Below are 25893 nucleotides of genomic sequence, written 5' to 3' on the forward strand. Positions count from 1 at the left end.
TCTTTAGGCTTTTTGTACAGGTTCTTTTTTGACAGTTCTTAGAAATAAATGGATGTATTGGATGAAGAAAAAGAAGATAATTCTAAAAGAAATCCTATTAAGTATAAATTCAAGATTATATTACTGAACTTTAATCTTGAATTTTCTGACTGTTTAGAATTATTCCTGGGCATATTTTGACTTTTGAGGCAGTCTCTTTATGAAATATTGCACTATAATATTGTTAGACACATTAAAATCAATAGTGCAGAAGCTACTCATTTTTTCATATGACTCTCTTAGATGTTTTTACCAGCACATTTTCTAAAATATTTCCAGTGATAACTATGCAAGTAGTAAAGCAGCAGCTTACAGAGGGAAGTTTCTTAAGGCATATTTTAAAAGAGGGTTGTAATCGGCAACCTATGGGTCTCTGTGTCAGAGTAGCATTTTATGCAGGTCTTAAATTAGATGTCAGTAACGGCTTTTTTTATTTTGTTTTCAAGAGACATTATAATAAAGTGCTTCCTATGTCTTACTGACTGTGTCATATTGAGCTTCTGAAGTATTCAGTAGCAAAATGTTTACCTTTCTGCTGAGCTCTCTTTGAATTAATGTTGAAGATGGGGCATGTAAGCAACTGGACTATTTCCTTGTACATAAGTTGACATAAGGGCCATAAAGTAGAAATAGAAGGGCTAGTGGTCTAATTGATATAAATTCACCTGCTCACAGGATGTTTTCAGACTGGCAGCTGATAGGGCTACTAACTAAAATATAATGTGCTGCTATTAAGAACACTTTAATGTTCATCTTATCACTCTCCAGTCCTTCAAAAACAGTATGAAGCTAACCCATGGTCAATTTCATTGCTGCCGGTCATAAAATGCTGAGAAATCCATAGTTGACCAATCAAGTATTACAAAAAATGGTATCCAGTCAATGCCCCACCCCAGTCCACTTTTAGTTTCTGTATCTTTCAGTTTCCCCAATATCCAAGCAGTTGCTACTGAGGGGAGAGGGTGTAAAGGTGCCAAGGCACTATCAGTCTGTTGCACTTTGAACTCCTGTAAAATAGCAATACCTCAGGAAAATGTTATATGGGCTGGACTGCTTCAGGGAATGGGAAGAAACAAGTTATGTCCAGGAATTGGGAGGGAGAGGGACAGGTGAGTTTCACTTAGGGAAATTGGCCAATCCACAATTTCTCCAGAATTTCACTGTCTAGAAAAGTAAGTGTAATCTGAAATACATTGCAACTAATAAACAAGATGATGGTGTGTAGTTAAAAAAAAACCCTGTAATGAATAATGAACAAGCCTTTGAGTTCTCTACAACTTTTCATCAAGTAGAAAAGGCAAGTGAAAAAAAGAAGGGGGTAGCTGTGTTAATGATATAGCCATGAAGGTTGCATTTAGGTACAGGTAGTCCTCAGTTAACAACGGCAATTGGGAACAATTGCCTTTGCTAAGTGACGCGGTCATAAAGCGTGACATCGCATGACTGCACCGCTCAGTGACAACAATTCTGGCAGTCCCAATTGCTGTCATTAAGCGAGGACCACATAGGTCATTAAACAGGGATGTCACATGGTTGCCATTTGCAACCTCCTGCTGGCTTCCCCACTGACTGCTTGTCAGAAGCCAGCAAAGAAAGTCACAAATGGTGACCACATGACCGCGGGGACATGCAACTGATCATAAGTACCACTCATTCAGTGCCATTGCAAGTTCAAACAGTTGCTGAATCAATGGTCATTAAGCAAGGACCACCAGTATAGCTCTAAGATTGTCTAAGAGAAACTTGCAAATTATACTCCTCTTACCTTGAACTAAGACCCGTGATGGTGTCAGGCTCTTTAGCAGCTGCCTCAGATTATAAGTAATTATTTCCAAGCAAGATTCTCAACAAAATCTTTAACAAAGTGTGAGATGAAAATAAAAACAGTCCCCAAAAGTTTTCTTGCAGTTTTCTTAGCAAGGTTTTTTGGAAGTGGTTTGCCACCATCTGCTTCCTAGGGCTGAGAGAGAGTGACTGGCCCAAGGTCTCCCAGCTGGCTTTGTGCCTAAGGCAGGACTAAAACTCACGGTCTCCTGGTTTCTAGCTTGGTGCCTTAACCACTACACCAAACCAACTCTTTAAAATACACCTCTAGAACAAAACCATGTAAAAATACACCTCTAGAACTACAGAGCCAGCAGTATCTGAGTAGTCTAGGATGCAGCTCACTGTGCACAGGAGTGGGTTGCACAAGGAGAATGAAGTTACCACAAGAGGTTATTGTCTAGTGAATTATCTCTGCTCTATTCTTGGAGGATGAGGCAATCTTTTAGTTCCATAGGGGTAAACAAAGCTTTTACCTCTTATTGCCTTCCAAAGGACAACATGTAACTGACTAGTGATTTTCTGGGAAGTACAAAATATGTTTAATAAAATTTTTAAAATGTGAAAGGACTGTGTGTATGCTGTCAGAACCAAGCCTGCCTCTGACTCGGAAAGTGAAACTCTCTTGGAGTCAGAGGAGGAATTGGAAACTTACTGGGCTGAAACCAGGAGAACAAAACTCCAGGATGAGCCAGCAGCGTGGGAAGAGTCCAAGGCACTGATTGGCCAAGATTCGGGGGAGGATTTGAATCCACCAATCAGCGTGTGCCAAGGACAGGCTGAAAAGCGTGTGAAGGAAAAGGCAGCCCGATTGGCTGCAGGAGGGTCCAAGTGCACCAAGGATCGGGATAAAAGGCAGTTGTCAAAGAGTGAGCTACCGGAGACAACCGATCCTCCAAGCCTCCAGCGTCCACAGAAGAGTCCTTACCTGCATCAGAGACAGCGTCTGTTGCCGAAGGGAAATCAGCGCCTCCGCTCCGCTCTGAAGAGGACTTGAATCCTGCTTCTGCTGCCATCGAGGATCCTTTGCTCGCCAAGCCTAGCAGTCTCGGTTTTGCCTCCAGTCTTGAAACTCCGCGATCTTCCAAGTGGCTTCTTTGTACCTTGAAACTCCAGCGCTGCTGTGTGCCTTTGGTTTCAGCCAACCGTGCTTCGTGTGCCCAGTCACGTCCAGGCATTTCACACCTATCTTGTTCAGGATCTGGAATCCAGCCCAGTCTGGGTCTTCCAGCCGAGTCCAGTTTTGTTTTGAGTTCCCAGCCTTACTCCAAGTCTCCAGTCCAGAGAATCCAGCCTAGTCTGGGTCTTCCAGCTGAGTCCAGTCTTGTTCCTAGTTTCCAGCCTTCCTCCAAGTCTCCAGTCCAGAGAATTCAGCCTAGTCCAGGGCTCTCAACCAAGTCTAGCCTTTCTTCGAGTTCCAGTCTTGTTTCAAGTCTTCAACCCAGTCCAGAGTTTCTAGTCAAGTCCAGCCTTGTTCCCAATTCCTAGTCCTGCTTTGAGGTTCCAGTTGCTGCTTCCAGTCCAACGCAAGTCTCCAGCTACCCAGTGATCCACTGCCAAAGCCACTCCAGTATTGTTCCTGTTTGAGACCTGTTGCCTTCAGCTTTGTCAGCACCTTGCATTCCAGTCTCATTCAGCCTCCAGTTCCCATTAGAAGTCCTGTTCCTTTGTTGTGTTGTGTCCAGTTGGGCTCGTTGAACCCAAGTCTTTGTATATCAAGGACTTATTTATTGTAAATAGTTATTAATAAGGAGTATTTTTGATATTACTCTGCCTGGTTGCATAGTCTGAACAGGACATATGCAAGTTTTTAAAAAAGATCAATAAAACTAGTGACACAGGTTGAGTTTCTTAGAACCCAGTACTTCAGAAAGTCAAAACTTAGGCTTAGTTCTTTTTTATAAGGGATGACTGGGAAATTTTCAGCACATGTAAAATAGAAGTAGATTTTGACTTAAGCTGAGGAATCTGAGCCTCTCCTGATACCTTTGAAGTTCATATTCTGTTACATAATGTTCTGTGGCTCCTTGGACCTAAACAAGTTCTAAGCTGACATCTCTTCAGGATTGATTGCGTTCTGATAGTAAGAATTTTCATTGTTAATGGTCATTTGAACTAGGATCCAACTTTATCATAAAACATTCACTGTGGTTTTCTGTATAGCTTCTGAAGATGTAATGAAATAAGATACCAAAGAATGGGTATGGGTATTTGCAAACTAAATTGTAAAGTAGATATTATTGCTATTACTACTGAATTCTTAAAGTGTTAAATGCTTTGCAGTTTTGTTGTTTGTGGGTTCATTCCCTCATAACAAAATTGTGAGGGAATTACTAACCTAAGACCTGTCAACAACAACTCAATTTATGATTAAAGTTATTTTGGTCCTAGGTCCAAACATATACTGGATTATAAGTGATTCTGAATGTTAACCTGGGAATAAGTTTTACTAAATATAGTGAAACTTATTTATGACTAGTTTTGAGCTCTAAAAGAGAGCTTGCATATAGGACTGGGATAAATACAGTGGGGGTTCAGATTTTCCACAGTCTTTCTCAATTTATGATATGGGCAGTCAGAGATAATTGCAACATTTTGCTGTTTTTGAAGGGTGGTTGTGACATTTCTGAGAAGTGAAACAGCATTGAAAAGAAAGAAGTGACAGGAGAAAGACCCTTGAAAAGTGTTAGTAAGCATTCTTGCATTATAAGAGGAAATGGCAACTTAGTATTAGTACATGGAGTCAGAATCTTTCAGTGGCTGTACCATACAGCTAAAAACATTTGTCTCACAATTGTTGTAATGTTATAGATGAAGATAAAGTAAGTGAATACATCCAGTTAAAATGTCATCTAGCAGTCTTTGTAACATTAAGGGAGAGCTCTATGACCATGGCACCCCTGAAAACAATCTTCTTGAGTACTGCATGGTGTCCTCCAGATATATTGGGACTGATTACCAGAATTCCTTCTTGGCCTGGTACAAATCTAGAGGGAATCATGTTGAGAAGGTTGCTGCTTTTTAATTGCTTAAATTGTCTTATAGTCCATGTCAGGCTGGTCTTCTTGTCTGGTAATTATGTTCCTTTTGTTCAGGTAAATGTTTTGGAGGCAGTATCCCAAACATGTCAGAAATTGTGAGGACAACTCAGAGGCAAGCTTTTGTCTTGTTCTAGGAATTCTTTATTCAGTTATAAAGTATGTGATAGCATTCAGTAGATCTAAGTTAGAGTCACCTTAATTGTAGAGCCAGTTTGGTCTAGTGGTTAAGGCACCAGCCTAGAAGCCGGGAGACTGTGAGTTCTATTCCCACATTAGGCACAAAGCCAGCTGGGTGACCTTGAGCCAGTCACTTTCTCTCAGCCCTAGGAAGCAGGCAATGGCAAACCACTTCCAAAAAATCTTGCCAAGAAAACTGCATGGACTCGTCCAGGCAGTCTCCGAGAATCAGACACGATTAAACAGATTAAAAAAAATGTGAGCACCTTGTGCTGCTGGTTTTGAAACCCAAATTCATTTGTGAGGTAAGCATTTCATTCCAATAATTAAAATTCACTGAATGGATTAGGCTGCTGACTTACACCAGGAAATTAAGAATAAAATTAATCCCCACAGGGATACTAATTTGAAGTGCTTGGTTTCTGAAGGTAGTTTTAATAGCGATGTGGCTATGAATGGCAAAGAAACTGACTGTCAATAATTAGACTTATAGTGCTATCCTGAGGCCCACCAAGGCTAAACCATTCACTACTGTATAGCATTCTTAGTTAAAAAAATTCTATATGGATATGATGGTTTCCTTCCCCAAAATGAAGATAACCCTGAATTTAAGAGGTATCCCCAAGGAAAAGTATATTTGCACAGACAAAAATCTGGTCCAAAGTCCTTTTTCTCCACCTTGCCAAATTAAGATTGCAGCTTTTACAGAAAGTAATCCTAGAACCTTCAGCTGTCATTAAAAAAGATCATGGTCAGGGGACTTCCGGTGGGGACATGGCAGACTGAACAGCTGTGCCCGCAGGCTCAGTGGGCAGAACTGACAATGCAGCAGTTTTTTTGGGCTCAGGCAGGTTTTTCCTGAACCCCAGGAGTGTTTTTCCGGAAAAAGGAAAACACCTGGAATCACCCCATCTGTCATCCCGATGGCTGCTTGCAGCCAGAAGATCACAAACAGCATTCGCGCTTGACTGGTAAGAGCAGCCGGGAGGCTGAGATGTCACCATTTCCCAACCCGCGCTGTAGCCTTAAAGGGACACTAAGACCGGCCACCCCATTTCTAAATCACATAATTTATATTTCTTTTAAGTATGTGTACCCTAAGAGAGGCTTTCTACAACAAGGAGAAGCGGGTTCTCTTGGTGCTTATCGTTATTTTTTGGATCAATTTTTAAAAGAATTCTTTTTATGTTTTGGACTTCGTTTTCCATCCAAATATTAAGGAGGGTTGAGAATAATTGTCTCCCTGTTACTATTTTTGTATTGAATTTGAAGATATTAGCATTTCCCTACACGTTGAATCAGCTGTTTTGAACTTTCACTTTTCTGCTTCTACTTTCCCTACTCTACTGTCTACATATCTGTCCTGTCCAGACTATGAGGTGGCCAGGCAGGATTAATAACAAAACAACTCTTTATTAAGACAACTATTTACATCAATAAGTCCATGTGATGTGAGATAAAACTGTTTCCCGATCAAGACCACCCAGGCAACAATGGTAGAACAGGCAAGGATCACACTGTGGCAGAACCGCAGGGCAGGATTCACTGAGCAAAGCTGTGAGACTGGATGACTCTAGGAAACATGGCAAGACTGGAACTGAAGAAGCTTGCTGCTGGAGGCTAGGCTGGACTGGACTGGAGACTCGAGGCAAGGGTGAAGTGGACTGGAGATTCTGGACTAGACTGGGAGCTTGGTGCACAACTGGAACGGACTGGAGACTCTGGACTAGACTGAGAGCTGGGAACATGACTAGAATGGACTGCAGATCCTGGGCAAGGCTGGGCGCTTAAGGCATGACTGACTGGAGATCCTGGGCAAGGCTGGAAGCTAGAAGCACAATGAAATTGGACTGGAGATCCTGGGCAAGGCTGGAAGCTAGAAGCACAATGAAATTGGACTGCAGATCCTGAGCAAGACTGGAAGCTGGAAACACGACAAAACTGGACTGGAGATTCTGGGTGAGACTGAGAGCTTGGAGCATGATGACACTGGACTGGAGATTCTGGGCAAGGCTGGAAGCTTGGAGCACAACGAAACTGGACTGGAGATTCTGGGCAAGGCTGGAAGCTTGGAGCACAACGGAACTGGACTGGACTAGGCTGAGAGCTAGGAACAAGGCTGGAAACGCGTTTGGAACGTGCTGAATGGCAACAGCAAGGTCTGGAACTGGATGTGAGGCTGAGGTTGCTAGAATTGGGAGGGAGAAGATCCTCTGTGGCAGCATGTGCAGGATACAAGTCCTCCACAATAGGAAACACAGGCACTGATTCCCCTCTGGCTACAGATGAGATTTCCAATGCAAGTAAGGACTCTTCTCCTGGGGCTGTGAGCTTGAAGGATCGATTGTCTCCAACAGGTTGCTCTTCACGCGTCTGCCTTTTATGCCAATCCCTTGTGCACCTATTCCCTTCTGCAGCCAATCGTGCTTCCTTCTTCGCATGCTTTTCTGCACGCCTTTCCCACGCACTGATTGGAGGATTCAAATCGTCCTCTGAAGACTGGCCAATAAGTGTCTGTAACTTCTCCCGCACTGCTGCGTCACTCCTGGGTTTCGCTTTCCTAGTTTCTGCTTGGTAAGTTTCTGTTTCCCCTTCTGACTAAGAAAGAGTTTCATTTTCTGAGTCAGAAGCCTGCTGAAACTTCACAATATCTCACTTTCAGTTATGTAAACACATTCCGGAATTCTTTCATATCTTCAACTTTTGCTGGTTAAGCTCCTAGGGGGCACCATAATCTACTGCTTGAGACAAGGAGGATTTTAAACAGACTTTCTCTGGCTTTCACCGAGATTTCAAACAGATTCTTTGTGATTCCTACCAAGTTTTTATGCAAGGCATTCAGGACATTGTGGAAAATATGAGGTCTAAAATGTGTCATCTGATTGGGGATGTCGTGGATGAAACTGAGGAATTTAACAGCAACAGAATTGTCTCTTCTAAGAGTGAGATCGGGATTTCTGTGGAAATGCTGGATGAAGTTCGGATCGTCGAGTCGAAATTAAAGGGAAAGATCGAGTTGCAAGCCATAAATGAAATTGATCATCTGCTGGAATGCCATAGGAAAGAAGGGGTTATTATGTATGGGAGGTCTCCTGAAAAGAAGTCAGAGTTTTTGATGGGGGGCAGATTTTTTAAAGAAAAAAGCTCTGTGCACATTGTGGGGATATGTAAATGCTCTGGTTTATTTTGAAGTGGGATAAGGGTTTAAGAATATTTATCTGGATTGCTTTTAAGGTTTGGCTGATTTCATTTATCTTTAACGATTTGGATTAAGATTGTTCAGGTATAATAAATATAATAAATGTCTGGTTTTGGGTTTAATATTAAGATTATTAAAATTGTTGTATTATCAAGTACAATGGCAGACAATTTATATGTCTTTTAGTCTGATCTTTATTATAGTAGACAGGAAGGTATAGAATAGTAGTAGGAAGGAAATAATTCAATAAATGTTATCTTTGGGGGGGAGTTGATTGGAAGTTTATATTTTTTTCTTTTTTAATATAAAGGAAGGGAGCAACTGTATTTAGTGATTTTTGTAATGTCCCAATGGAATGATTTATAGAAATAATGTGCTTTTGGTTTAATATAGAATAAGGGATTGATTATGGAAAATTGTTGTATATCCTTGCTGTTAAAAATTGGAAGTCACCTCTTTTTGTAATTTTGAAAAATTTATCTTATGTTTCAACACTTTTTTAGTTTTTTCTTGTTTTTTCTTTGTAGGTTTTTGTTTTTCTGTAGCTTTTATCTTTGCTTGAAACTTAATAAAATTCTTATTTTTATATATATATAGAAATAAAAAGATCATGGTCAGGACAGAGAGAGTGATTAATTAGAGTTAGTTGCCCATAAACAAATTACCACACTTATAAATTGAATTCTCATCTTCAAATTCCAGCAAATTCTTCTTTCTCATACACTTGAACTACAAACACATATGTTTGAAGGCACACATGCACACACATAACACCTCCCCTTTTCTTGCCAGAAACAGCAAAGAAAAAACAGAAAATCAAACCCAAACCAAGATGGAGATGAGGTAGGGGAAGCTACAGCAAGAAGGGGAAAGAAGGAAAAAGAGGGAACTAAACTAGATAGGCACTAGCATTTGAATTTGTTTAATCTCCCTTTACGAATTTAGAATGTATTATATCCTTTTATTGGCTAGCTGCAAAAAATAGTTGTGGGATCTTTCAATTAACAGATAATTAATTGTGATTGCATGTATGACATAACTTTAAAATTGGTTACAAACCAATTCAGAAGAAAAGTTAAAATAAATCCGGTCTCTTGAGCTATATGTAATGATATGAATTTCTTTTATTGTAGAAGCTTTACCTTTTTGAAAGGTTGATACTATTCCTACCTGACTTAATTATTAGGTTTTACATGTATTATTGTTTACTGCTTTTGTGTCCTTAAGCACTGATCAGTATTTGAAAAAAAAAAAAATAAGTAAATACTTTGCTGTTTTGGTTTTTAAAATTGATTTTAAGTCATAATAGATTCTTTCTATAACTATAATAAACACACCAGCTTTTCCAAAGGAAGGAGGAATTTGGAGAATTAAGGAAATTCTTTGCTTGAAGGAACATCCAACTCTATCTGTTGTGAACTGAATCTCATTAATCAAGGCTTCTATTTCTTAATATCCATATCAATTATTTAAAAGTTGTTGCTCTTCTCCTTTTTCCTGCTTGAACATGATGAAATATTTTATATTCAATATTGTGTCTTACAACCTCCGTCCACAATCCCCTTAGTGAAGAATTGAAATTTAGCTTAAGGCAGAATTAAAACATTTTAATCAGTAATAATGTCTTATATTGAATTTGAATAGTATATAAGCATGTGTTGAAAAAGAAACATTCTTATTTTCAATTATTTGGAGGATGTATGTTTGATGACCAGGATTCTTCATGCCATCATTTATTGCCAAACACCGCTGTATTTGAAAACAAAGACTGTCAGACCAAAGTTTAGGCTAGCATGACTATGAATCCCAGAATTATTCTACATGTGGGTGAAAACAGTTGTGTGCTTGTATTCTTAAGAGCAGGGGAAAGCTGCTCATTGCAAAAACCAGCTTTGCTGAGCAACTGTTTCTAATCTTGTTTTCAAATCTACTATTCTTGGACTGACTAAAAAGCAGGTGGTGGTGCTAGAATAAAACTACATTTGCAGTAAAAGCTATTTGAATCCAAAATAGAAATTGTTGGTTGGTTAGAGCATTGGAAACTGGTCAGTGAGACCACCAAGTTTGTGTGCAGCTCTCTCTGAGTTTGAGAAAGAGTATTTGAAAAGCATCATTTCTGTGGTTTGAGCGGGAATTTTGTATGGAAGTCCAAGGGAACAGAGGGACTTTGTGGGGCAACTATTGCTTATGTGAAGTCAATGTTTGCCTTGCTGACATAGAAAGCAAAATCTGCTGTTCAGATAGAGTGGTGAAGAGAACCTCTCTTGTTTTACTTCATTGTGTTCCATTTGTATTTAGGCTATTCCCCAACTGGCTCTGAAACTTTGGTTTGGTTGGGAGAAAATGGTGTATGTCTGTAGGTTCAATGAGGTGGGGAAAACAGATGGGATTTTGCCTCAATCTCAGCATCGCTGTTATATTAATGTGAGGATGGCAAAGCGACTGTTTATTACACACAACTGAGACAGCCGTTGGCAGCCCAGATTATTCTGTCTGGCTTCACCTATTGATCCTGATTACAAGGGCTGGACCCTCTTAAGCATTTTATTTAATTGCTTCCATCTGCAGAATAAGCCTTCTTAAAGATGCACCTGGTTTCGGGGAGCCCTTTACTGGGGACATGAGAAAGTCTTACCTGGATTGGTCCTAAAGTATGGAGCGTTTTCATTTGGATCTTATATGATCCATCATTTAATTATTTCTGTTTCTCTGTTTCTGCCCAACTTGGATGTGTAGGTAGGATATAAAATTATTTGCAAGACAGATTCATGATTTAACTTGACATCTTATATTTGAGATACTTGCAAGAATAAACAATCCAGACATCTATTTAAATATTTGGATTAAGGGATGGGGCCCCTTTATATATTTAAATCACATGTCTATTCTGTAACATGGGAAGAAAGTAGCACATGTGTTTGAAGAGTTTTTCTCCCTTTTGCTTTGCATATGAATAGCATACACACAAATAAATACATAGTTGTATAGTTGTATGTGATTTCAACCTTTGTGATCCTGGAGTAGTCTTGAATTATCCTTTGTACTGAGTTCATTTTTTTCATATTCAAGGCTGGGCAAATTGAAACTTCTTTTCTATGGTAGCTGTCAGTGTCCTTTTATATGAGAAGATTATAAAGCGGATAATTACATACCAGACTGTATGCCTTTTCTTTGTAGATTAGAAATAGTTTTATTTATTTTTGAAATATTTGGGTGTGGTTTGTTTTGTTCTTAGCAAGTTATGCTGGACGTTTTGCCGCATAGAAAAGAAATGAATTTCTCTGTATGATACATTTCCTTTCCTGAACTCCGTTTATTTTAGTTTCTTTTTAATCCACCAAAATCATCAAATGTTGTTTTGTTTGCCCATCATTTGATGCTTACATTTCATCATTTGATGCTTAAATTCTAAATGCATGAGGATTATTGTTGAATTTAGAGCAATACCCTGTGTTTATGTGTCAAAAATAACTTTAGCCTGCTCCTGGGACAAACAGAGGCCATTTAAATTTTTCAATAAATAGGATTGATTGATTGATTCATTCATTCATTCACTCATTCCAGCATGTTTGAACAGAATCTCCAAATTCTGATCTTCTGGGCACATCTGAAAGCCTCTGAGCAGATCTACACTCAGGACCAGAAATACTGGAACAAGGATAACTGTTTTGGCATTTGGCCTCTGTACACCACCACATTGAAGTTGAAAGGAAAGACACCCAGATGGGAGTGAAGTCAGGACTTTCAGCTGTAATTCAAGGGGTTTGACAAAAGTTGGGCACTAACCATTCAGGAAGTCCAGCCAGTGGCATACACACGCACCCATCGTTGGTGGCTCATAAGTAATGGAACAAACCAACATCATTACAAACATAAGGATCACCTTTAATACCTGGATGAAAATCCTTTGCAGTCAATGACTGCCTGAAGTCTGGAACCCATGGACATGACCAAATGCTGAGTTTCCTCCCTCGAGATGCTTTGCCAGGCCTTTATTGCAGCTGCCTTCAGCTGCTGCTTGTTTGTGGGCCTTTCGGCCTTCAGTCTTGTCTTCAGTAAGTGAAAAGCATGCTCTATTGGGCTGAGATCAGGTGACTGACTTGGCCTTTGAAGAACATCCCACTTCTTTGCCTTGAGAAACTCTTGGGTAGCTTTTGCTGTATGTTTTGGGTCATTATCCATCTGCAATATGAAGTGGCGTCCTATCAGTTTGGCAGCATTTGGCTGAATCTGAGCAGAAAGTATAGCCCTGTACACTTCAGAATTCATCTTGCTGCTTTGATCAGCAGTCAGGTCATCAATAAACAGTGACCCGGTTCCGTTGGCATCCATACATGCCCATGCCATAACGCTGCCTCTACCATGTTTGACAGATGATGTGGTATGCTTTGGATCATGAGCTGTTCCTTTCCTTCTCCATACTTTTCCCATCATTCTGATGCAAGTTAATCTTGGTTTCATCAGTCCAAAGAATCTTATTCCAGAACTGGGCAGGCTTTTTTAGGTGTTTGCTGGCAAAGTCTAATTTGGTCTTTCTGTTCTTGAGTGTTACCAGTGGTTTGCACCTTGTTGTGAAGCCTCTGTATGTATGTATTTATTTATTTATTTTGTCCCCGCCCATCTCCTCCCACCAGGGGACTCTACACTATTTCCATTCATAAAGCTGTCTCTTGACTGTAGATGTTGACAATAACATGCCTACCTCCTCAAGAGCCTTCTTGACCTAGCTAAATGCTGTGAAAGGGTTCCTCTTCACCATGAGCAGAATTCTGCAGTCATCCACTTCAGTTGTCTTCTGTGGTCTTCCAGGCCTTTTGCTGTTGCTGAGCTTGCCAGTTAATTCTTTCTTTTTCAGGATGTTCCAAACTGTTGTATTGGCCACTCCCAATGTTTTTGCTATCTCTCTGATAGGTTTATTTTGTTTTCTCAGCCTAATGATGGCCTCCTTCACTCACATGGACACCTCTTTGGACCTCATGTTGAGAGTTCCAGTGAACAGCTACCCATGCAAATGTAACACTCAGAACCACCTCCAGGCCTTTTATCTGCTCAACTGGTCATGGGGTATCCAGGAAACAGGCCACACCTGGCCATGCAGCTGCTTGTCAGCCATTTGTTCCATTACATACAAGCCACCAACAATGGGTGTGTGTGTATGCCACTGGCTGGACTTCCTGAATGGTTAGTGCCCAACTTTTGTCAAACCCCTTGAATTACAGCTGAAAGTCCTGACTTTGCTCCCATCTGGGTGTCTTTCCTTTCAACTTCAGTGTGGTGGTGTACAGAGGCCAAATGCCAAAACAGTTATCCTTGTTCCAATATTTCTGGTCCTGACTGTAACTCTCTGATTTATGGACACAGTCACAAGGCAGGCTGCATAAATGCTGTAATTCTCTTTTACTGCTTGAGTGAAATGACTCTCTCTGTTCCCACCTCCTCCACCATTTAGCAGCTCAGTTTTACCTCTGACATTAACACGCAGTAATTTTATAGTAAACTTTAAAATTACTATCTCCTGGCCAGCTGTGCTTGGATCTAGCAGTGTAGGCAGGGTAGGACAGAGAAGTGATTTTTCCCCCCTAAATGTGTCAACTATTTAGAGATTATACATTGTATATGTACTTGAATGGCATATGTATCTGTTTTATAAAGACCAGAATTATTTCTTAATTCTGCCAATCTACCAGCACATGAGTTTCATTTAAAAAAATCATGTATGCTAATACTTTGCATCACCTAACATACTTTTTAGTTGTTAGATTATTCATTTTTCATATTCGTGTCCTGGCCTTTCTGATTAATATAATGATAAATAGTAAAATGTTTCTTTATCAAGTATAAAACCTGTTTTTAAATTGCAAACAATTGTTTTAAGTTTATTAGTAATAAATTAATCACTACATTAATATTGTAAATTTGTGGTTTTATTCTGGATATCCTATGAAGAATGTGTTATATACCTGTGGTTCTATAGCTACAGGGTTGCAGTCTGGACAGTAAGAAAACTGATCTTCCTTTATTACATAAAATAATGACCACATAGTTTTGGATGCCAAGAAAGTAAACCCTTCTGTGAGTGAAATTTTCAAAAATGCAATTGCTGCTCAATAGGCACATGCAAACAGTACAGGACAATAGGTACTGTGTTTAGAAGGTGAATGTGGGGCACGTATCTCCAGAAAAAGTCTCATTTCCTTTTAGTAGCATGGGAACTCCTTTTGAGCAAATTGTATAAATCAGAAATAGTCTTTGAGCATGCAAACTCCTAATGGGCCCAAAGTACTTTGGCTTATCTCAAAAAGCTAAGGAGAGTCAGACCTGATAGGAGACCACCAGGAAATCCCAGGACTGTAGGCTAGATTGGACAATTGAAGAAATACCATGGAAGAAGGCAATGGCAAACTAGTTCTGCATTGTTGCCAACAAAATTATATGAGGATATCCATGAAGTCACCAGGAGTTGAGCTTGACTTGAAGGAGATTTTACTGTAATGGGCGTAGATGTTACGGTTCTGTTGAGAGTGGGCCCCAGATGTCCTATTATGATATTTGGAGCTTGATCTATTATTTTAATGTTGTAACCTTCTGTTAAGGGACGCGGTGGCACTGCGGGTTAAACTGCTGAGCTGCTGAGCTTGCTGATTGGAAGGTCGGCGGTTCGAATCTGCGTGATGGGGTGAGCTCCCATTGCTAGTCCCAGCTCCTGCCAACCTAGCAGTTCGAAAACATGCAAATGTGAGTAGATTAATAGGTACCACTTCGGCAGGCAGGTAACGGCGTTCCGTGTAGTCATGCCGGCCACATGACCACGGAAGTGTCTACGGACAAACGCCGGCTCTTCGGCTTTGAAACGGAGATGAGCACCGCCCCCTAGAGTCGGACACGACTGGACTTAATGTCAAGGGAAACCTTTACCTTTACCTAACCTTCTGTTATCTGTTAGTCTGTTTCATCTGTAACGTTCACCTTTCAGAAACTTTATAATTGAGCTCTCTCCATTTTTTCTGATGTTTTGCAATTTTGTTTTAATGTTTCTAAGTTGAAATCAGTATTTTGTTTGATGATGTACATCCAGCATATTATTTGGCAATCTCTTTTTCTAACCCCTCCAACCATTCCTAGCATAATTGATTTTTCTAAGGAATTTGAATGCACGCTATAACCAAAATAAGGTAATCTTGGCAGCCTTAATTTCCAGTGATATTTCTAGCTTGATGCAGAGTTAAATCTCCTTGTTCGTAATTTTGTTGTTGGAGGTATGAGCAGTACCTGTTTCCAAATCCATAATTTGAAGGAATCTAGTTTTCTTCTATCTGCTTTTTAATTGTCCAATTTTCACAACTGTCAATAGATATAGGAAAAACAATACCATTTACTTTTCAGCATTTGGTATTGATGTTCCAGATCTTCTCCATGCTAGTCATTGCAGTGTACACAAGTGATATTCTTCATTTAATTTCAGGACTAGTATCTCCTATTTAGGCAATTTTGGAACTGAGAAAAATAAAGTCCTGGACTGATTCAAATTTTCATTGCCGATTTTAATTTCAATGTCATAATTTCCAGCTGTTATCATTACTAACATTGTGATATTGAAATTAAAATCGGCAATGAAAACAGCCATTAGAAATCAACTGATTTAATGTGTTGATCCCTTGTTTATTTATTAAATTTATGTCACCGCCCATCTCCCCCAGTGGGGGACTCTGGGTGATTTACAATAAAATGACACTAAAAACATATCCGCCTAATGTTTGTTAGCCCAAACATTCCAATAAAGCATCCTTCCAGCTATTTTCAAATTTGGGTTATTCCACCTCAATTTCTCAAGTGATTTGTGATCAAAATATAATCACTTATCTATTAATAACCAAACATGCCTAGCAATTTACAAGTCTGGAAAGGAACATCCCAGTTTAGTATACCTGGTCTCTAAAACTTGCCAAGATTTCAAAGATGTTACATGCTTGTTCTTCTTATGGGCCAAAAGAAGAAAATAATCATAAAGAGTCATTCCAAAAAATAAAGAGGTGTTAAAATAAAGGGATGTTGAAATAAAGGGATGTTGAAAATATGGTAAGTTAAAGTCATCATCACCATAAGGTAGTTTCAATTTGGCCGAAAAGATTCTAGGAGCTTTAGTTTACCATAAAGATTTTGTAATTCATTATCTATCTGTATAAAATATCTAATAGGAATTAATATTGGAATTCTCTTAAAATATACATTAATCTCAATGTAATGTTCATTTTCATAAAGCCAGCTGAACTGAGGCCTATCGCCATATCTGATGGCAGCGAATTCCACAGTTTAACTTTTTATTAGCCCTGACTTTCTCCACATTTGGTTTCAGTGGATGAAAGCAAAACTTTTCTCTAATCTCATTTTCCACATTATTCATGATTTCAGTTCTCTTTGTCATGGCTCTCATGCCTGCCTTTCCTGTAAGCCAGGGTTTCTCAACACTGGGGTTCCATGAGAGGTCCCTAGGGGTTCCCTGAAAGATTGCAATTTATTTAAAAAATTATTTCAAATTCAGGCAACTTCACATTAAAGAGTTTCATTCTTTATTTTTAGTTTAAGAACGCTGTTAATGCATATATACAGGCCTACACATGAAATGAATATAATAATTTTGTAACTTCTGGCCTATATTTAAGCCTGAATGTGCAGGGGTTCCCCGGGGCCTGTAAAATTTTTCAAGGGTTCCTCCAGGGTCAAAAGGTTGAGAAAGGTTGCTCTAAACTAAAAAAAAATCCTAAGATTTATGTAAGGGAACTACTTTAACTCCTTTTGGAACTGTATAATAACATTTTTGAGGTGTAATAGCTTGAACTGTATATTTATTCAGAATCAGTCTTTGATTTTGCATAGTCAAGTTTCCCTTAGTTGTCATTATTATGTTGTGATTCTTAAAAGACTATTTTTTGAAGCTCACTAATGTTGCATGGCTATTGTAATGCAGCCTTTCCTAAGCTGCTGTTCTGCAGATGTCTTGAGCTGTAAAATGACTCAAATGTGGTTCAAATTAGAGCTCTAAAATGTACAGGGGGTGAGGGACAGTTGCGTAAATATTGCAATATGAAAAACAGAAGATTTGTGTAAAAAGGAAAGGAGGCCACAGACTTGGGGTCATCTGCAGGCCCACTGGGAAGACTGTTTGAGGCATCTGTTAGATAAAGTCACTAGATCTGCCTTGACTTGGACTCTGGCTGTGCAGTTATTTGAAGTTGTTGAGGCATGGTCTAGCTTGGTTATCTGGGAAGAGTTTAGCCTGCTAGTCTTGAGGAAGTGGATAGAGTCATTAGGGCTGTAGGTATGGCGACCTGCATATTAGATTCATATCCTCCCTTTTTTAAAACTTTTTTTATTATTGATGTCCTCCTTGATTGGTCATGTGTTTGAAGCCTTGGAGTGGTGAATGCATACTTGTGAATATGGGTAGTTCCTCTGGGTCTTAAAGAAGCAGTAGTCAATCCCCTCCTCAAGAAACCATTGCTGGATCCAAGGGTACCAGACAATTTTCATCCTATCTCTTTCTAGGGAAGGTTGTTAAGAAAGTGGTTGGTTTGAAGCTTCAGAGGGGCCTGGATTATCTGCATCCTTTTTAATCAGATTTTGGCCTAGGATATAGAACTGAGATGACATTGATTACACTAGTAGATAATCTCTGGCAGGATGGGGATGGTGCATCCATCCTGGACCTCCTTGCTCTCTCAGTGGACTCAGCACCAAAGATCATGGTATCCTTCTGGACTGACTTTGGGAGCAGGGAGCACAGTGTTCTGGTGATGTTCTCCTTCCTCTAGGGCCAGTTCCATTTTGTAGGAAGGGACAGATCTTGTCCTCGACCTCTACTTTATGGGGTCCCTCAGGGCTCTATACTTTCTCTGCTCCTATTTAACATTTATGTAAAGCTGCTAAGTGAGATCATCTCTCAGCATGGGGTTACATATCATTTATAACTCTTTACCCCAAATCTGTGTAGGTAATAGCGATAAGGCACACAGTAACATCTACTGAAAAATAAGAAAATTGGCTTAAGATTAATTATCAGAAACAATATAATTAGGAGAACTTATTTGATTGTTCCTTCAATATTTTGCTTTCTGTTTAGAAGTAATTATGCCTGTTTCTCTGTGATGTTTATTAAAAACAGATTTGATGACTCATTGAATGAAAGCTTTGTGTATTGTTTGTAAGAACGTTGGCAGATATCCCTGAAAACCATTTTTTTTCCTGCCTGCTCAGACATTGATAAGCTACTGTTGACTCTACTTCAAAGGGAAGTGTCTAGTTTGAAGAAATGTTGGTTCTGAAAAAGCAAGACTTTTACATAAAGGAAAGTAGAATAAGATCAAGAAATACATATTTTGTATTTATTTTAATTACTTTAAACATGGGATTATTCATTGCCAATCTGGAATTCCAAATAGTATTGTTTGAGAGAACATGAAAAATTAGTGAGATTTATTTTTTAATATAATGAAAATATAATGAATATTTTCCAGTAGGAAATGAATATGATAATGCATAACCTCCTGATGGTATTTGCAGGCTAACAATTTATATTCTGGATAATTCTGAAAACCTATACAGGTAGTCCTTGCTTAACAACCATTCATTTAGCAACTGTTTGAAGTTACAATGACACTGAAAAAAGTGACTTAAATGGTCCTCACACTTACAACTGTCACAGTGTCCCCATGATCATGTGATCACGATTTGGGCACTTGGCAATCGCTGTGCATTTACAATGGCCACAGTGTCCTGCAGTCACGTGATTGCCATTTGCAACCTTCTCAGCTGGCGTCCAACAAGCAAAGTCAATGGGGAAGCCAGCAGGAGATCACAAATCACGGTCATGTGATGTCTTGCTTAACGTCCATGGGTGATTCACTTAATGACTGCTGCCAGGACTGCCATTGCTAAGCAGGGCAGTCATGTGATGTTTCATTTAGTGACAGAGTTGCCGGTCTCAGGGTCGTTAAGTGAGGATTACCTGTTTATGGTTATTCCAGCAGGCCATAAAACATTTTTTTTTGCTTTATAAACATTTTTAAAAACTCTTTGGAACTCTCACAGAATAAGGCTTGTGACAATATATATGGAATTATGTGGCATGATGGAGGCAGGAAATAAGCACACCTAGGCAAGTCAGGATCCTTATTTTGGAAATGAAATCTTGGTGTAGGCTTGATGAGGAATAATATATTGTGTCGTCATTAAAATACCATATAAGCAAGAAGACAATGTTGTGCCTTTAGCATGAATATAACCTCACAAAAAGTGAGAATTTCATTGAGGGAAATATGTTCTTTTTCCCACTTCCTTTTCTACCCACCTGCAGCTGAATAGGTCCTATCTGACACAATTTGTGATTCCAATTTAAAAGCCTTACACCCCAATATTTAATTGAAACTAAATCCCACTGTTTTTTTAGGAGGAGGAGGATTGACAGTTCAAATGACAAGCAAGAAAGATTTGCTGAGTGGGAGAACCAATTAAAGAGGAGTTTTTACTTCTCTTGGATGATTATTTCCATATTGGTTCAGCCCTCCACTGAGAGCCAAGGCTGTACATTGCATTTACCAATAATACTTCTTTCCCACCCCACTCACTTTTACCTGCCAGGAAACTCTGGTGTCAGAACAAACTGCAGCATTGGCTTGAATTAGAAAAGTTGGTTAGTTTCATGTCTGGATTTGGGGAAACTCTCTTTGTTATCAATTACTATTATTCACTTCACTATAGCACCAGATAACAGCAACAAATAATGCCTCTTATGCACACTTTTAACAGTGGACAATACTGAGGTTGATGCTTCTTTCCAGATTTGGGTCTTCTGGGATGGGGGAAAGATAAAGGCTCACACTGAAAATGAAACCTGGCTGTAAAGGATGGGTAGTTTGTAGCACTAAAGGATCATTTGGAATTGTAAACTACACACCAACAACCCACTGTGGTGCTTAATCTATCTATTCTATATCAAAGAAAGTGGGGGTGAATTTTTTCAATCCTTTGAACTCTTCAGTAGATTAATCAATAGATTAAGTTCTAAGGAGTAAAAATGCTAGTCTTCAAATCTGCAGTTTGAATAATAATATAGCTTGCCTTGTTTTACGTTAATATGTTGAGGTTATGACCTTGTTTCTATGTGTCTGGTCAATTGCCGGTCTAAGTATCAATGTGAAACTTGGCATACATTCCATTTACTGAAGCAACTAACAAAGGGAGTTTATTATTTGGCAACAGGTCTTGATTCACAATGGGAATGATAGGGCGCACACACATTCCAGGAAACAGGCAATCTGAAAAGGGATTTTCTATCTTTAGAAACATGGGCTTGGTCTGTTTTAATTTTGCATATTTAAAAATATATATTCAGTCTGCTTCATAGTATTGGATTCTTTGGGATTTCAGTTCCTTAATTTTTACATAAATGATATTTTCAGTTCTGTTAACACAATTAGATAAAATTACATCATTTAGTCTGATAAATCCTATTCAGTTCTTCCAAAGTGCTATATAATTCTGCAGTACAATTTAACAATATGCAGTTTACACCCTAAACATTCAGCAGAATCCCATCTCCTCAGAACAGCAGCAATAGCCAGAAAAACAGACTTTTTAATGAAAAGAGTGTACTGTATTCAGCTGAAACTGCCCAGTAATAGTCATGGCTGCCTCTTCAATTAACTGGATGGGAATGGGTGGGAAGCAAAGTATTTAATCCAAAATGTGTACTATACAATGAATGCTGGCATAGTATTTGCGAGGCTTTTCAGAATCTGGAAACACCATACAGTAAAGTAGTTGGGTGTGCAAGGGAGCAGCAGTCATCTGTGTGATTGACAAGACCAGCAACGAGTCAGCAATTTTAAGTGGATAGCTGGGGAAGCAAATGCTATGATGCAACCTAATATTCAAAGTTCCATAATTAAGGAATTGCTTTATTTTCACTAATTTTAAGTAACTATAAGTAATTGTGTTATATGAGATAAACTGAGCAGACCTTTCCTCACATACTCACTGGGAATAATAACCTGCATTGATAATAGTCTGAAATGTTGAGATGCTTTTTGTTGCGTATGCTGTCAAAGTCATAACCAAGCTATTGAATTTCCCTAAGTTGCCTCATTTAAATTAGCCTTTTTGCTGCCTGCAGGTCTGTCATATATCTGTAATCAGTCCCAGCTGCGGTTGCAGAGCCTCATCTCTGATATTACCTAACTGTGGTTTTGTATCCTATTCCTGAGAGACTGAAAGGTAGGTCATATTCCATCTTTTGGGCTTTTAATTGTTTTTCTCTTTTTTTTTAATTGTGTGGTTTTAAAATGCATGATAGAAATGTTCTAGGTAATGAAAACATTTTACTAATGTAATGAAAGGAACAGCATACGAACAACTGTATGGTGGACATTATCCCAACAGTTAGGATGTAAATCAAAGCTATGTGTGAAAGCAGCATTACCCTGAGAGGAAATTCCCATCTAAATCAGTCAATGTTTACTGCCAACTTACTATCTTCCCAGCCTTGAATTTCATTACATTCCTAGGTTGTGAAGAATCTGTTACTTCATACCAACTTCCAGAGCTCTTTGCTAGCTTTTAGATTCATCCAGGCTCAACACACACTTGTTCCTTTGTTATCTTTTGCAACATGAAGACCTGTTATTCACTAGTTTTTTATGTTTGCCAGATTTTTCAGCATGTTGGAATTAAAAGCAATAAACTGATTGGCCATGGTCCATTTTAGTATTGGATGGCTATAATCCTATAATCAAACCTAAAATTATAGGAGAATAGCCATAGCTAAGGAAACCAGAAACAGTAATAAAGTATGCAAATCAAAAACAATATTCCTGTCAAGCAGTCATCCTGGACCAAAAAAAAAAATCCTAGTTTAATTAATATTTGAAGACAGGCACTACCCAAATAAATATTTCTTGAAGGGAGGGTATATGTGTTTATGTAGTGTACTGTCTGCTGTTGCCAAAATAGCCCAAGGAATGTGGAAAGAGGCCTTATAGAGACCTCTCTTAAATCTTATTAGGTAGAAGATTCCTCCAAACCTTATGGCACCCAGTAAGTCCTGGCAAATGCAAGATCACACAGTACTTTCAAGTACTGAAAGCCCAGGAAGCTTCCTGTGTAATTTGAGATCTGATCAGCCCTAAACCTCATATACTACTCTTCTCATGAGTTGTGCCATGAGTCAGATGGTCTCTTTTCTCTAATAAATATGTTTTTAGTACACAAAAAATAAGCTTTGGCAAATCTGCAAATTCAGCCACCTGATCTGCAAAATATTAGTCTTCTTTCATTTCTTCATAAAGACATTAATTTGTATATTATCTTTACATTAAAGAAATGAATGGCCAGTTCCCAATACTGTAAAAAGACCTTGACTGGATTAATAAAATGTGACAGTTGGATGAAACATTTTAAATCATAAGCAATGGCTAGAAACAACAAATGAAAATATACGCCCTCTAGAAGGTAGTGAAACCAGTATGCTGCGAGATCTGTGTACACTTTTTAAAAAAATTATTCATGGATTTCCTTCTTTCCTGAATTATCTACAGAAAACTCTCTAATTTTCCATATAGGGATGCTGCATTACTTTGAAAGTAGCGGTGGACCACCATCTACCACAGCATCAGTATTGAAGAATTGAGCCGATGTATATCAAACTCAGCTATGGTGCAGTTTTAACTGCTGCAATACTAGGATTTTGTTATTTGTTTTTGATGGGCTGTGGTGCAGTTTCTTCACTGAAGGGAAGTTTGTGTACCTCCTCTTCCCAATTCCTTAGCCTGAAATCATAAGACTAACTTCCTGGCTTTGCAGTTCCCTCTCACTAGCCTAGAAAAAACTTGCAGGGGTAAAATTGACCGGCATTGTCAGGTTTGCCCTTCAGTAGAGGATGAGCTGCCCTGAAAGCACCAAGCTATTGATTTTTGTTTTTCCTTTTCCTCTGCCCTTCCCTTTCTTCTTCCCTTCAGAACGAGGATGGGGGAATTTTGTTTGCAGACTTGGAGCAATCCAGGCACAGCAATTCTCAGCATTTCAAGCTGGAACTTAAAATCATGGATCCCCTTCAAACTGTTTCTGATGGTTTGATGTGTATGATCTGTGGAAGTGCCCTTAATGACTGAGAGCTACTTTCTACATAATCACCTTTGCCCCAATATGTCAAAACAGTCTGGTGAACATTGCTGAACTTTTCAGTGGTACTTTTAAAATAATAACTTTTCATAGGCTATCTTGTTTGTTCTAAAAATCTATCTGAGTAAATCTGTTTCATTTTATAGATTAGAAATTGAGCCTGAAATGTGATGAGTTGCTTTCTTTTAGCTTCTCCAATGCAATACTTTGTCTGGGATACAGTATTAATTACTGTAGCTACTTCATTCATCATTTCATTTTTTTGTAAAGAGGCTACACATATGTGTATAGAAATTTACAGTACCTGTAAAGAGGTATCAGTTATGTTTTTCCACCTATATGATGTAGAATTTTTAAACAATTATTCAGATATAATGAAACATTTTGTATTTGTGTGCAACATATTAATTCAGTTGTATTAGATATACATTGTCTAGAGGACAATTATTTAAAAAAAGGAAATTATGCTAAAAATAAACAAACAATTCAGAATCATATTTCATGAGTATTAGAGAACATGAATTTTATGCATAATGAAATCAACTTTAAATACTTTTAATTGCTATGGTGAAAAAATTACTTTTTGTTGCTTATCATAATATATTGCATTCCTTATACTGTTTCTATTAAATTAAAATAACTGTTTTATAAAGTTATTATAAAAATAGTTGAAAGTAAAGTAGATCACTGAGATATATAATTTATGAACTGGATGTTAAAACAAACCTCTTAACTGGATTTTGAAGTGCTTTGACATCAGCCAACACAAACATGGGTGTCTCCACAAAAGGAGAATTGCTTAATGTTGGCATTTTAAAAACACTGGGGAATACATGCAGTCCAAGAACAGTTTTCTTCCTTAAGACAGAAAATCTATACATGTATGTTCTTTAGTATACCTTCAAGAAATTACATATTTAAAATTGGCAGCTTAAAACTGTACCAGTCTTTTTACATTTATCATGTTTTCTTTTGATCTGTGCTTATGCATTTGGGATTATTGGTAGGGAGGGAGTTAATTAGCATCTAGCTTTTCAAAGGAGAGTCCCAGGCTGCTTTAAGGTAACCTATGATATTTATATTAGGCAGAAATTAAATATTCTGAAAAAAATGTTCTGGTTCACATGTCACACTAAACCATAGTATGGTTGGTTGGTTTGGGGGCTCTTGTGTTGTTCAAGCCCAGCCATGGTGGCTTATAAACCATGTTCATGGTGTAGTGTTATACATATGCAAATTCAACTATTGTTTTGAATTACTGTTTTAAGAATACAGCAAAAAAATAGGCCGACAGCAGCAGGCTGCAGCCAATCTGCTCTCAGCAAGTAATTGGCAATTAACAGTAGAAAACAACCCAGCTTGGCTGTTTTTTGCCAGCAGAGTAAGGAACAAGATATGCTTTCACAGCATCTGAGCATGCACAGTGACATCATTACACAAAGCTCACCCATAAGGGTGTTCCAACACAGTTGTATAAAGGAGGAGCTTGTGCAGTGATGTCACTGAAGGTGGGACTTGTCATATCTTGTCCTACTTGGCAATGTAAAACCCAGTCTTGACTAGTTGTCAGTTGCTTTCCTCACACCTATTAAAGTGTTGCACTGACTTATACAAGCCTAACCAGTTTAGAGCCTCTCTCTCTGAGGGCACCATCTCTCCTACTACAAGTCCAGCTGTTACAGTCTAGAAAAGAGCCTTTTCTGAAGTTTCCCAGTACTTTCAGAGATCATCTGTCTGGCACACAGGAGAGAGTTTCTCCTGTCTTTCTCCCAGATTAAAAAAATCCCACTTGAGAGCTGCATTTTACTGCTACTCTCTCAAACTTTAGAAAAGCTATGAAGATGCATCTCTTTTTGCCAAGCTTCTAACTGTTAATTGTTGTTAGATGGAATATATTTAACCCTTTTCCAAATTAAAGATATTGTGCTATGAGGAAAACAACTGATAAGAGAGGAGATAACATGAATATAATCCTAAGATTATCATTTTGGAACGGTTAGTGAGATCATATTTATTTATTGCCAAAATAAATTTAGAAGAAATTATGCCATTCCTGACTCAACTTTGCCACATCCAGTGCAGCTGTATTAGCTCCAACATACTTCCAATTGCAAAAGTGCCTATTGGCCAGAGGGTTTCCTGAAAAAGATTATTTATCCACTGTATTCTTTTTTTAAATAACAAAGCAGTCTTAAGATATTGAACCACCAGTACAGATGTTGATAGTATTACTTTCTTTGAAGAATATCCTTGCACTATAAATATGCTGGATTATTTAGAAGGGGGAAGAATAAATTATTAGGGATTCAATAATTAAAATTATGAGGACAAAGGCTACACAGCTTCAGGTTTCTTACTCTGTAACTGCCATTACCTTGTTGAAGATAAAATTCCTTTCTACATAATACAAATGCAAAGCTACTAACATCCATGGTAACATCC

At 38.4% G+C, this 25893-nt stretch overlaps 1 protein-coding gene across 1 annotated transcript in view; it reads left to right on the plus strand.

Moving 5' to 3' along the window:
• The window catches only part of SGK3 (serum/glucocorticoid regulated kinase family member 3), a 52483-nt gene that overhangs the window by 1274 nt on the left and 25316 nt on the right, over nucleotides 1-25893 (plus strand). The window contains exon 2 of the mRNA XM_063299352.1: nucleotides 21449-21549. The gene's annotated coding sequence lies outside the window, so the exon portion shown is untranslated. The remainder of the gene's footprint in view (nucleotides 1-21448; nucleotides 21550-25893) is intronic.

The sequence above is a fragment of the Candoia aspera genome, chromosome 3 (genome assembly GCF_035149785.1).
Source record: "Candoia aspera isolate rCanAsp1 chromosome 3, rCanAsp1.hap2, whole genome shotgun sequence".
NCBI lineage: Eukaryota > Metazoa > Chordata > Lepidosauria > Squamata > Boidae > Candoia > Candoia aspera.